The sequence below is a fragment of the Idiotropiscis lumnitzeri genome, chromosome 1, assembly GCF_059441095.1.
Source record: "Idiotropiscis lumnitzeri isolate Australia: NSW breed Sydney's pygmy pipehorse chromosome 1, RoL_Ilum_1.0, whole genome shotgun sequence".
In the NCBI taxonomy this organism is placed as follows: domain Eukaryota; kingdom Metazoa; phylum Chordata; class Actinopteri; order Syngnathiformes; family Syngnathidae; genus Idiotropiscis; species Idiotropiscis lumnitzeri.
Window position 1 is genome coordinate 25,816,027 of NC_142391.1, and position 14,031 is coordinate 25,830,057.

General features: G+C 40.9%; 1 protein-coding gene across 4 annotated transcripts in view; it reads right to left on the reverse strand.

Moving 5' to 3' along the window:
• Positions 1-14,031, reverse strand: part of mef2cb (myocyte enhancer factor 2cb) — a 201,068-nt gene that overhangs the window by 162,281 nt on the left and 24,756 nt on the right. For all 4 annotated transcript variants that reach the window (XM_088291989.1, XM_088291997.1, XM_088291979.1 and 1 more), the window contains exon 2: positions 10,701-10,831. The gene's annotated coding sequence lies outside the window, so the exon portion shown is untranslated. The remainder of the gene's footprint in view (positions 1-10,700; positions 10,832-14,031) is intronic.

A 14,031-nucleotide genomic window follows, 5' to 3' on the forward strand; every position in this document is an offset into this window, starting at 1 on the left:
TGTGCTATATTTGTAAGGCTTAAGATGCCACAAGATGCCACCAAAGCTCTGGTGAATAAGAAAGTAGTAATTACGTCAAGAAACTATGATGAAGTGATACATCTTAACTATCCTACAATCTTTTTATATCAGGAAGGAGTTTGCAGAAGTTACTGAGAGTTTGCCGCAGGTCCATGTTTTTTCCATACCAGTCCAGGGTGTCGTCTACTTTTTTCACTCGATTCATCACACGGCACTCAAGCACGTTTTGCTCATATCCCTTCCAACACGACCTCACATTTTACAGAATAGCAAAAAGATAGCGTTTGTGTGCAGGCACTTCTTGTGACACGGACTGACTATTCTTGGTTAATCAGGAGGATCTATTCGATGCCCATAATGTCGGGACTTGTACTGATTTTCCGGGAGCCTCCAGGCAAAGTAGGGTGGTTGATGCTGTAATTGAAATTAAGTCAAATAAAATGATGTTCAAAAGCCTGTGTGACTCCGACATGGCATGACAGTGCAAATCTAAGAAAAAGAAAGAGGCATGAGAGCGTCCCTCAGCTTCTTTCCTCTGATCATTAAATTATAACCAGGCTCAGAATAAAGAATTCATGAGCACAAATCGACAGAGCTGGAGGAACAGACAGTAAAGGGAGAGAGTAAAAGGGGTGAGTAATGGGAGGAGTGTGAGATGCAAAAAATGTTGAGACAACTGCAAGATCGACTGAGGATGAGAAGGAGCGGGGGGAGAGAGTAGGCTTCTGTTAAGTGCATAAGTGGCAATACGCAACCATCGAGGTGGAACTGGACGTGCTGAGAGAATACCGTCCCAGGTCAAACCACGTCACAATCACTTGGCCGACTCTTGCTCGCTCGAGCAGAACACAGCTGAGGGAAAAACTGGGTGCAAAGCCTGAGTCAGCGCCATTTTCGCCTCTAAGAAAAAGTCGAATCTCAGATTCAGGAGGAGCAGCGCGGTTTTCGTTCTGGCCGTCGAACAGTGGACCAGCTCCACTGGAGTTTGCCTGACCAGTCAGTGTTTTGCAAACTCAAGATTATTTTGCCAATGCAACAGATTGTCCGCATGTTTCGTATAGACAGAGCAACAATGTCCCATCGGTTTGTGGAGAACTTTGGCCACTGTGTGGCTGTAATTCTTTACCATTTTGAAATATTCATTGATTGGTGATATTCACAAAATGTATAAATTAGGGCTGACAAAATCAAAACAAGATTAAGAAAAATTCCCGTAACGATGACTCCATTTAGATCGTATTCAAGGATCAAAAAAAGATATCTGAACAGTCTTTGATTATTAATTACGGATTTTTTTGTGATTAATTAGTTAAAAATAATTAAAATTGCTTGACATCACTAGCAGAAATACTAAATACTGACAGAAAAAATACCCACCAGCATGGCACTAGCATGCAAAGACCTTTCTCGACAATCTTGTTACTGTAACTTCAGCCCAAGCGTTGTAGTGCAATGTCTGTTTTCATACGTACAAAACATTTCTTACATAAATCACATATCCTCATCAATTGTTTCTGCCTTTTCACTAAATTTATGTAAATGTTTGTTTTCAGAAACAATGATCCGTTCAAGTTAGAAAAGTAAACGCTATCAAAAAAATGAGTATATATACATAGAAACTGGAAAATGTGCAACAATCACAACAGTCTCAAAATGTGCCAACTATATTGCAAATGTACATGACGTGTTAATAGCTTCAAGGTGCATGTAAAATAGAAAATGTCAAATAAGAATCATATTAATGGCTGAAGAAGAACATTGACAACCAAGTCGCACTGACAGCTGGGTCACGTTTAAGCCGTTGTAGCATAAGTGGAATCAATGAGGCAGCCATGGTTACCACATGCAATCTTTCGAGTTCGCCAGGTCCACGACACGAGCAGTCTCTTTACCCCGTCACCCCTTTGAGTAATATCTTGCAAGAATATTTTATATCCGGTGCAAACAATGGTCTGCGCCCATGCAGGGATCCAAACCACTCAGAACAGAATCAGTCTCTGACTTTGTGGTCTTATTTGTCCTTGTGAATTCCAACCTTATACGACAAATACGCAACCTTCTCTGTATGCTTTTGCTTACATCTTGCAAAGCCTACAAACGGTGGAAGACGACGTTGTGATGATGTGCAGAATTTACACGCAAGACAGGCTGGGCATGTTTTGGTCAGTCGTCGGGGGTGGACAAAAACCCACCTACCGCCTTGCCTAGTTCATCCTTTTGTTTTTTAAAAAAGTTCTCATCCTCCGTCCCCAAAATGGCCGCCCTGGCCGCCGTCTCTGGGATGTTATTTTACAACTCAGTTACGGGATATCTGAAAACAAAATCTGTCTTACCAGGCAGGTTGTTTTGTCCAATGATAAACCCGCATTCTTTCACGCATGTGATTTAGGTCAACACTTTAATTTATTCTCCCGTTCTAATTTGAATCGTGTCAAAGGTCAATGGGTGTAGACCGCTTAGATGCAGGAGTTTGAACATATGAAAATTCAAAGGCCCAGGGGAAAAAAAGGTGACAGTGACGTCGCTCCTGTATGTGCTCGTTCCCTGTGGCTGCTGGTGAGAAACCAAGGGTGATATTCTCAGATATCATATGTCACAATCGCATGTCTTTGTCTTCTAAGTGTTGGTCTTGAGATTTGATTCCGACAACACACTGAAAAATGGAACACCCCATTATCACATTTTTTTTCTGAAGTTCTGCAGCAGACGATGTTTTTCTCACATAGAATTACAGCAGAAACCGCCAGTGATGATGGAGACACGTTTCAAAAACAAAAGAAATAATACATAAAAAAATGATTACCTAATAAAATGCAGGAATTGTTTATTTTTCATCGATCAACATTTTTATGGATCAGCATGATACGCACACGGTGAAAATAGAAGCTATTCCTCAAGAACTGTATCAAGTTTGCTCATTTTCCACATCTCCTCTATGGACACAATCGGCTGGCTGGAAAAAAACAGAGTGAAGACAAATTAATCACTCACATTCACAAAAGCCGTGATTGGACATCACCGTCAAAGACAAAGGCATGGAGGAGTCCTCCTCACGCATGCGTAGAAGATCCTGAGTAGTTGGCGTCTGTCTCAGCTTTTGCGGCCATAAGATAATCAGTCAGTAACGAGAAGAGTATGGCACGAAGTTGAACAAAAACATTCAATGACAACTGCCTTCTAAGTTGTTCTAATTTCAATGATTTGTTTTCCATGTAATGTAAAGTGAACATACGTGTTCTAAACCATCACCATCAAAATATTTTTTGACTCTACAGGTAATTTATGTAACATTTTAAAATTCCCCTCATACAAATAAGAATAAAAAAGTTGACTTTATGAGGGTTTGTGGACGTTTTGTCTGTCGGGTATCTTCAGCAAGTCTAAAACAGCAAGAATTACCTTCATGCTACTTCCAGGTAGGCTGGTAAGTCTAAATACTTAAACTAAGGCCGGGCCGCAGTCTTCTTTGCACAAAGTCTGCCGTGAAGTTCCACAAGAATTGCCATAGTCTCAAGTGACATATCGAGTAAGGATGACTCAACCCCAAGTTTTGAGGCCTATTTTCCCAGAAAAAAAATTCAACAAATAATTCAACCTTTTCCGTATACAATGCGGAGATTCCGTTGGTTGTAGAAATTAAAGTTTAAGTCCAGCCAAAGTTCTTTCACCAAATACACATTACATCAAAGATATTTTTTCCCCCAGTTTAAAATATGAAGAGACATGATTTATAAGACATAGGCCTTTTTGTTTTTCCTTGTCAGATTCGATTCTCATCTCTAAAGCTTTGACTATCAAGTCTTTCTATTCAGTTTCGTGGGGGAAAAAAAAGAAGCAAAGAAGCCCAATATGAGGCCTCAAAGACAGCTTACAAAAATATTCATTAGCTGGGCTCTGCTTAATGTTTTCTCTGCATGGGCCTGTGCATTATCCTTAGTCATTTTCCGGACTTTCTTCCTCCCTCCTCAACCACGTAGATGGAGTCACCCCATCCTCCTCCTCAATAGGTTACCTAGTTTCCACATTTGATGAAGAAAATTTGTATTTTTGCCACCGAGTGGTGCAGACCAATTCTGAATATGGTCCTCGCTATGTTATAATTATATTATAATGTCACATGTCACACAAGCGAACATTACAAAATATGTATTAGGAGCAACTTAAATATCTGGCTAAAATTGGAGGAATTAATAGCTCAATTTTATCTCAAGTATGAAATAGAGTTGGATGTACTGTATTATTATTTTTGTTACAGCTCAAGCAGTCGTGAAATTCTCTATATAAATAAAACTGTGTTGTACTGTATTGTTTTTCAGTGTTAATGAGTTGTTGGTCCAGTTGTCAATCAGAAACTAACTGAAACACCATAAAAGCAGAACTCAGCTGAATTGGGTTTAATGGTTTCGTGTCTAGGACAAAGAATTCAAGCATACTTAATGTGTGGATCGCTCACATATTCTTGTGTGATGCACCGCTTTTTTTTTTAGTGTTAATAGGACTTCACCCCCCATGTTATGTTTTTTGTAAAAAAAATTCTGACCTTTATGTGGGAGCCAAGTCGTCTTTTCTTTTTTTCTTTTGAGTCATCTGTGTTATGAGTTGAATTCACACCTAACCTCGGGAAAGGTTGAGTGCTAATTCAAAAATACCAGGACACAATGCATTAATTGAGACGCTACCGGTCAATCTTCTTGACGTGGGGGTCAGGCCTAATGCTGGACAATCTAAATTTGTGGTTCTCATCTGTTGTCACCGTGCAAGGCTTATTTTCCAGCTGTTACAAAATTCTGTCTCCTACTTTTATAGAAGGTTTTGTTTAAAAGAATCGTCTGAAAAGTTTATTATTGTTTCCAAACTGTTTCAAATGATTTTGATGTACCTCCAAATATGCTTGCCACAATGACTGCTAGCCAGAGGTCGAGCTTCACTGTATTTGTTCACCGAGTAAACCACACGGCAGCTTTCCTGTCGCCTATATATAATGTACATGTTCCTCGTAGGAATTTGGTACGGTACAGTACCCTAAAATTCCAAATAAGAATACATGCATTTTATTTTTACCAGCTGTCCGCGACCTTCCCAAAATGGGTCTGCGACCCACGTTTGGGTCCCCACCCACCAGTTGAGAACCAGTGATCTAAATTAAGTGACACCTTTAAAGTGTAATGCAAAATGTATCAATCTGGAGTTGGAATTTTGTGTACAATCCTTTAGTGTACTTTACTAGACTTAATTTCAGTCAGCAACAAAGAATTAAACTCTTTATCTTTCTTTTTCCAGCCTCTGGTGAACTAAACATTCATATTGAGAACTTCTCTCAGTTTATGCCACAGCTTCCCCCTATTTATGTAATTTCCGAATCCTAATTAGCAGTTTTATGTTTTATTAGTTTGCATTACATTATTGGTCCATTTTTTTTTATATACTTGTGTGACAAGGTAGCACACCGATTACTTGCCCAGCACGTCCGTCTCAAGTTTCTGCAGTCGGGGGTTCGAAAACCTTCCCGTGACCAATTTCCATGCCGACACTTATTTCGAGCTTCATCCTTCACACACAATAGACCGCTGTGGGGGACAGTCTGGCTCTTCAACAAAAGAGACCCAACTAGTTGGTGCCAGGATGTGAAACATCTAGCAAGGCATTTTTCCCTCCAGGAAATGTTCCGTGAAGTCATCCTTTTGAGCTGTGACAGTGAAGGAATTGGAAGTTTAGCAGTCTCCACAAGCTGCCCGAACACCATTCCTTAATATGATTATTCCAACCGTTTCCTTCATCGCAAATGCGCTTTGCTGTGGGATATACGAGTGAAACCATGACGAGCTTGTAAATTCCATGAAGTGTTCTGGATTTTTCACCACTATCATAGGATGCTTCTATTTTCTGGCTGCTGTCTGAGGTGGGATGCCCAACCCTCTTGTCCTAATCATGCCCTCCATTGAGTGTCTGGCAGAGCTCACATCAGCAAAACCTGTTGACAGTGGACTAGGGCAGAGGAAAAAGCTCAAGAGTTAAGAAGAGCTGCTAAGTTCATCTGTTTGAATAAAAATATAGAGCACTTAATGCCATCAGTAATTTATGAGCAAAGAGCTTTTTTTTTCTTGGATATTTGGCTGGCAGTTGGACTGTGCATCATGTAGCCAGCGGTGATACACTCCCCTGTCCTCAGATTTGCCTCCCACCGTGCCCCTGCAGTGCAAGGGTTCATGGGAATGACCAATGGGAAGAAATGCTTTGCTCCTTCCCACAGCCACGAGACAGCTGTAATCCTTTCACCCTTTTCCCGAAATCAGTTTAAAACATGCACACACACAACCGCACACACATTCTGAGCATGCTTGGATTCAAAGAAAGTTGAAGGTACACCATGTACATTCATGTACTGTACGTGTTCTGTATGAAGTAAGGGTGCTCAGTGGAGTTGTGATACAGCTATTGAATTGATGGCGGGTTCCGCATCAGCGTCCTAGATAGCCTCTGAGCATTAATCAAGAGGACCCTTTCGTGGCAAACTGTGGCCGCTGGCCTTCACTGTAGCACCACTGCATTGAACTATGGCAGTGTTTCTCAACCCTCGCAAAGATAGATAGATTATACACATACACATACGCATACGCACATACGCAGGCACGCACACACGTGTATATATATATATATATATAAAGTTACCTTATGGTGTCATTGATAAGAGCAAAGTCATTTGTGTGTATTGCCATTGTGCACTGAACTACCATTGCAGCACGTCCGCTGATGTCATTTCTCCAGCCCTTTGTCAAACCCAGACATCCATGGATAATTTGCGACAGAAACCGGTGGATGGATCAACTAAAAAGAGACTCGCCAAAGCCATAGCTAAGTGGGTGGCCACTGCGTGCTAGCATCGCGGAGGACGAAGGTCTGGCTGAAATACTTTGCAATGCGTCCAACGACTGCACTTACAAATTGTCCTCAAGGTACACCATTGCAACCCGCATTCAAGACTTGCAGGAAGCGGAGAAGGCAGAAGCAGTCGCGCTCACCGGTGATTACTGGACTTTTCTCAGTAACCATAACGACCTCGGTGTGACAGCCCATTATTTTGACCCATTTCATTTTGCACTGTGTCGGCATTTTATAGTTCTTATATGACTCCAATTTGATCCCTCAGAAAGGATGTTGAGATGGTGTTTTGTGTAACTTTGTTAGTGTGAGTGGAATCCAATGCTTTGTTTTTTCAATTAAAAAAAAAAGGATTTGCATAAAACCAAAAAAAAAAATCAATTATCATACATTAAAGGTATTACAATTCAATAAAATATTGAATTATATACGTAATATACAAAAAAATGGGAGGGATTTTTTTTTACAATGAATAAAAAGTGCTATGAACTACGAGTTAACCATGAAAACATTTGATTAACTATGATTAAATATTTTAATCGCTTGACAGCACTAATATATAAAGTATGAAAACTGAAATCTTGGCCTTATTTACTCATGTTAAAATGTGGGCCGTTTTCATTGAACACAAAGCTGATGTATTGTTTTCTAGCATGAATTGCAACAAGTGGCTCGCTGGTATGGACAGATGGATAAAGATGTATTTGAAATAAAACAAAAACAACTTTCATACAAATTCAATGAAACTATCATTTTCCAAGGCACTCTTGATGATCTCTCAAAGCACCTCAGTTGGGTTGTCTCGATTTGCAATCTCACTCATGTTTCCCTTCTCTCTCACTCTTTTTTTCATTCTCCCTCTCTACACCCTCCAGTCTCAGTGGACCTCCCTGCAGTTCCTCTCAATCTGCACCTCCTTTGTCCAAATACAGCACCTCCTCGCTCACCGTTCTCTAGCGGGTGCCGTGTGATGCAAAGCGTTTGGGCATCGACTGTAGCTCAGAAGGTTGAGGGGGCTGGAAACTGGAACAGAAGGCAAAGCAATGGGTGGAAAAAGAAGGTGGGATGGCGCATAAGGAGGAGTGGGAGGAGAAGGAGCTATGAGTGTATAGTCCTCAGAGAAGGGCAGTGAAAGCCAAGTGTGTTCATCTAAGGAAGTGGGTTTCATGTTGGAACTGTTTTACCTCCGCACCACAATCATCACAACACTCGACATTGTTGGTAAAGCAGTGAGTAGAGTGCACCCCACTATGAAATGTTTTTTTTTTGTTTTTTTTTGAAGACTGTATGCATTCAATGCCATTTTCAGACGAGCCATACTAGATGACAATTATATAGTTCATTTGGGGTATTAGTTTTAGCATTTCCAAGACAGAATGTTAATCATTGATAGGTTCATATTTGCAACACTTATTAAACCAGGCATTTATCAAATTAAACTAGAAGTAACGAAAACTAATGACAAGTGATTGTGTTTACTGATTATTATTATTCTCATATGCTAGATTTATATTACTCAGTTTAAATGTGTTGAACTCTGAAGTAATTTCATGACCTGCACTCCACACTTGCAATGCACACACATAGTCTGCATCTACAACTGATGACAAACAGCACTTCATGGACACAACTAAATCGATAGAGCACATTTGCCACATAGACAGAAGAGCCAAAGACGATGAACTTGGCACTGGAGGGGTCACGGGGAAACTAGCAAAAACACATTTTAAAGACATGGCAAGTTGAGATCTGAGAACATACGCACAGCTACACACTGACAAGATTGCAGGCGGATGCCAAGCCTTAGGATAAGTCATGGAACCAGACGAGAATCAACCTTCGGACGACCTGCCCTTGAACTAGGACCCGTGAAATGGGAGGAGCGAGGAAGACCGAGTTCAACCTACATGACCTCTGGCAGAGGAACCTGTCTAGTAAAACCATGCATATGTGAGGGCGGCATTTTGGAAAGCACAATTTTTCAACTGCATTCGTTTGGATGCGGGTCCTTGCGAGGATTAGAAAAGCAGCCCAGATACCTGATTTGTACTTTCCTGAACTCAAGAGAATTGAAGAAATTATCAGTACAAAAGGATCAGTTGTATAGTCTGTATTTGACATTTTATATTCAAGAAGGAAAATCGAAAAATGAACACGGCGAACATTTAATTAAGGGTTTATTCCCCAGTCATTTGCATTGATTTGGTGACTAATTCCAACAGTATAGACGATCTTGCGTCAGTAAATTTAAACATTCTAATTAAGTCATTTTAAACGACAATATAAATATAAAGTTAAAAATAGTTGATACATGCAGGCAAATGAAGTACATAGACTTTTAGGCTAATGTCAAACGCCCGCCTGAGTATTGGCGATTTGCATTCTAAACAGTTTAACAGCATAATGAAAACTGTATGTAGGAAATTTGAGAAAGACAAAGCAAAAATGTCGTTTGAAGATGTAAATAGATGTCCCATTAATGCAAAACACTCATCGACAAAAAACTCCTCCCTCATTAGACTTTTACCTTAGTGGCCTATACTATAACCACCTGACTAAAATCATGAATAATAATGTGCTTTGGCTATCATAAGGCCAATGTCAGCATATACTCGATTCCCCAAGGATTAAGATAAGCCACGGAATGACCACAGGCTGCGAAGCAACCGTCTTTAACATGAAAGAAAGAAAGCACGCAAGAGGGACTTACTGTATGCTATCTGCCTGGTTGAGCGTGGAGGCGTTAATGTCTCACTAATCACATTAACACACTGCGCACACCCAATCATAGGGATGGAACAACATGGCTATCCATCTGCTTTTTGTCTCCAGCAGAAGCATTGTAGCGTCAGCACTTTAAGAACAAAGATTTCTTGATGGGATGAGGGAGTGCTATTTAGCAGCGATGGTCCCACAGCAAGATCATCTGTTTAGCGCTAGAGGAAATTGTGAATAAGGAGACAATATAAAAAAAAAAAGGGAGGGGGGGAGACAATCTCCCAACAGTCAAGTCTTTAAGGAAGATCAATCTAAAGGCTCAATGTCGAGGAGCTTAGCGGAGGATAGCTTCTCAGCACTGTGGTTGTCATAGCCAAAGGAGAAAGGACTTAATGTATTCAAGAATTATGCATTTTGAGGCAAAGGCGGAAAGAAAAGAGTTGAGGAGGTGTCTCGCGTCTGTATTCTGTCATAAACACAAGAATAATGAAGTAGGCATGTGTTTGATTAAATGAAAACACTGCTTTGAGAAGATGACAAATTAAGAGAACCTTAATCACACCGCCGGCTTTAAACAGGGACAACATCGGGTAAATCTCCTCGTGCATGCAAAAGAGACAGAATCTCAATAGCATTAGTGTCAAGTAGGGGGAAGCTTCGCTGTCACCTGTGTCACTTCTGCACAATTGCTTTATTTGTGTTGAACTGGTCTCATACATTCTTTGCTGACATCTCAGAGGCAGGCCTTGTCTCTTCTGCCTGCCCACTCGCTAATGTTATGTGGCAGAACAAAAGCCTTAGCGCTCATGCCAAGGCTCACGCTGAAGGAAGTTCCTGGGCATGAGTTGTGGTGAAGGTAATATTACCGCTCTTCCAGTGTGTCAGGCGATGGACGTTGGGAATACAATTGTCATGTTTGCTTTGTTTGCTGAGCAGTTTCTTCTCTACATGTCTGGCCTGTCTGTCCTGTTCCTTCTTGCCTTTCTTATTTCACGTTCTGTCTCTGCATCCTCACCTCCCCCTCATATTCTCATATTCTTTGCTTGACGTCTCGTTTGAGTTGCTTTCTCTCGCGCGCTCACCTTCTCTCTCTGCTTTTGTGTCTTTGATGCCATCACGGACGGATGAATGACTGAAGCCATAAGGCTGATCCGCCCACACACGTTGGCTGAGCTGTCCTGTGCTGTACTGTTGATTCTCCCGCTCAGCCCATCTGAAAGAGACGGCAGGCGGAGTGTGACTCAGATGCTGAAGTGGGTGGTATGGGCACAGGTGGGTGGTTAAAAAAAAAAAAAAAAAAAAAAGCCAAGTGTAGCATCTTCAACACATTCACTTTCACTCGGGACATACTCTGATGAGCAGCTGAAACGCGGCAAATTGGAGATGCGAACCGCTTTCAAATGTGATTTACAGTTCAAAGATCGTTGCTGTTGTATCTCTAGGTTGTTTTGGAGGAAAACCAAAGCGCCTTGATTTGATGTGCTAGAATAAAAACTGCGACTTGTTATGTCAGCTCCCGCAGCCTCGGAGTCAAAATAGCGCAAGCAAATCAGCATTATCATAATCAGTCAATCCATGCAGCGCTTCTTAGTTTCATATTTGCAACATCAAATGTTTACAGTACAAATGGTTTCCTAATTGTATTAGCCGGGTGAAATGAGGCTGTGGAGCAACTTCAAAAGCAGTAAAACAAATTGGGCTTGTGGAGGGGGGCAAAAAAAAAAGATACAAAATATAAAGCTGGCATTAAGAAACAAACGGACATCAAATATTTTTGTGGGTGAGGGAAGGAGGGGAGTTGTTTTGTTGGGTTTTGGAGTATACCAAATTGAAATCAAGGCACTGTTGGTCCATAAGCAAGTGAAAAGGTTTTAAATGTGCCCCCAGTTGGCCTATAGGCTTAGATTTTCATATGTGCCACGGGTAATTCTCCCTGGCAGGCTCAAGTGACTAAGTAACATTGTGCGCTCCGAGGAGAACTGCAACTGGCTTATCTTTGAATGTGATTATCTTTATATAATTTGGCTGCCTGTAAAGCAGAGAGTGAGTCACTATCTGAGGGCTATGGAACGTCTCTTCTCTGAACCACACATAACACAAAGCCGTTGGCTGGACAGTTTTATAATGGACTGACAGTTTCTCTCCACATTGAAGCGCAAGTCAAAAGATAATGGTTGAGCTGCTTGAGAAAAATGCAAGTGGAAAATAAAATACATTTTGTCACAGGGTAGACAAAGTGAAAACTGTCACTATAGGTTGGGTGCATACACAAAATGAAACAATTGCCACAAATGCATTTTTTGTCACGCCTGATAATTGGAATCTGACAATAAAAAGATAAAAAGGTTTACGCTGAGTATGCATTTTCTCGTAAATTTCTTACATGTGAGGGCACAATTAAACATCAGATGAGTGAGCGGGCCAGAATATCCTACATAGAGGTAACCCCTATTTCTTCCACGGTGCACTACGCTATAAAAGTTCCATTTCAATGAAATGCTGTGGAAAAAAGTCAAGCCGATGCATTACTTTTCGTCCGTTATACGATACTATAAATAAAGCTCAAGAGAATAGCGTCCACTAACAAGCAAGACAGATCACTCGAAATCACTTTTTAACCTCAATAATGTGTTTGGCTGTGTGCCTTCCAAACCAAAGCAGGAAATGGGCAAGCAAAACACCATAAGTTCATTTAAGCACTGTTATTTTCTCATTTACAGGAGAGAGCTATTTTGGGGTCCGCTTCCAGCATTCTTACAAAATCGATAGCCATCAATTAGAGGCAAGTTAGTGCTTTGACTCAAAGGAATTCTAAGTTTCCCTGCGGCCCCAGCTGAAGTGGGAAAATAGGCATTGAAGTCTGCTGCTTCTGCCTGGAAACCGTTTTAAAAATTGGCTAAAATGAAGTGGATATTGGAACGGTCCAGAGGAAGCTTAATGCTTTCAAGTAGTAAGGCCGAGTCATTTGCTTAAATTGGGTGACTGGAAGTGACGAAATGACTGATTTTTCCTTTTTTAATTTTTTTTTATTAATGCAATAGCTTGTCCGAAACGCTTAGAGCATTACATTTTGTAAGCATGATTTCGTTAGAGATTTAGATTTTTTGTAGTTGTCCAGTCAAATATTGTAATAAATAGTGGAGCGTATTTTGGTGCCAGTATGCATCCTGGATGCTTTACATCACAGCTCCATGTCTGACGGAGACATCACCAGGGCTGTCTACCTGACACCCACAACCATCTGTTGGGAGCCTGCGGTGGAGCCTTTATGGCTGTGCATTGGAGTGGTAATTGAGCCTGAAATGTGCTTAATAATGATTGTCCTGCCTAATATGCCACATCAGGAGCTCAGAGCAGCGTGACAACCTCGAGCAGCCGACACAGGCAGGCAAGCAGGCCGATAGGAAAAATGAGCAAAAAACCCAATTTCTCTTCCTAATTAGTCTCAAATAATGAGAACAGCCCACGTAAAAGGCATCAGTAAGAATTAGGTATAGAGAAGGCAAATTCTGCAGTTTTACCATTATTGTAGGGTGCTTAGTAAACTTAAAACAGCCAAAGCAATTCTCCTACCAGTAAAAAGAAGAGGGCACTCATTTGTTCAAGGAAAATAAACACTAATGTCACAACAGAAAGCAAGGCAGCAAACACAAATAAGATCTGAAGCTGCAAAGTCCGAGCATTCTAAATATGGGCACAATTTCTTTGACAATGCTCGGAGCGATTCACTCTGTCTGCAATTGGTTTGCTTAAGGCCTTCAAGGCCTTCTCTACAGGCCTAACATAACCAAAAAGCAAGAAATTCTGATCATATTTATGTAAAAGTATTCTTCTTATTATATATCCCAATGTTGTATTTTTAGGTGAGCATTTATCCAATCGGAATTCAGCTTGCTTGTGTTGCCAGGCAGATTTCGTAGTACACCTTCGGAATGAACTGTGCAGGCTTCTGTGCTGTTTGATTGAACTCTTAGTTGTTGGACAGTTGATCACAAGTTGGTGGCCTTATCGGAGGCCTCACGAAGAATCAAACGTGTCCTGTGATTTGATAATCACTTGTGGAAGGGCAGAGCTATGCGGAATCAACAAATCCACAGACAATTTTACCCGGTAACTGTTAGAAAAACTAAAATATATAAGTTAATTCTTTCTTTTTTAACCAACAATGGCCAAAGGCGGGAAAAGTGTGGATTTGCTTGCAGATATACTTGCAAGGCCATTTTCAAGACGGTCCTTTCAGGAGAAGCAAGCTCTCATGAGCAAAGTTCGTCTAGATTATTTCTCCAGCCGTGGTGTCAGAAATGATGACATTATAAGGGGTATTCATTCAAGTAGAACCTCACTGAAGGCCTAGGTGTGAAACGCACGGCCCGCCACAGGGTTTCAATAATCTTTAAAGACACTTTGCAAGCA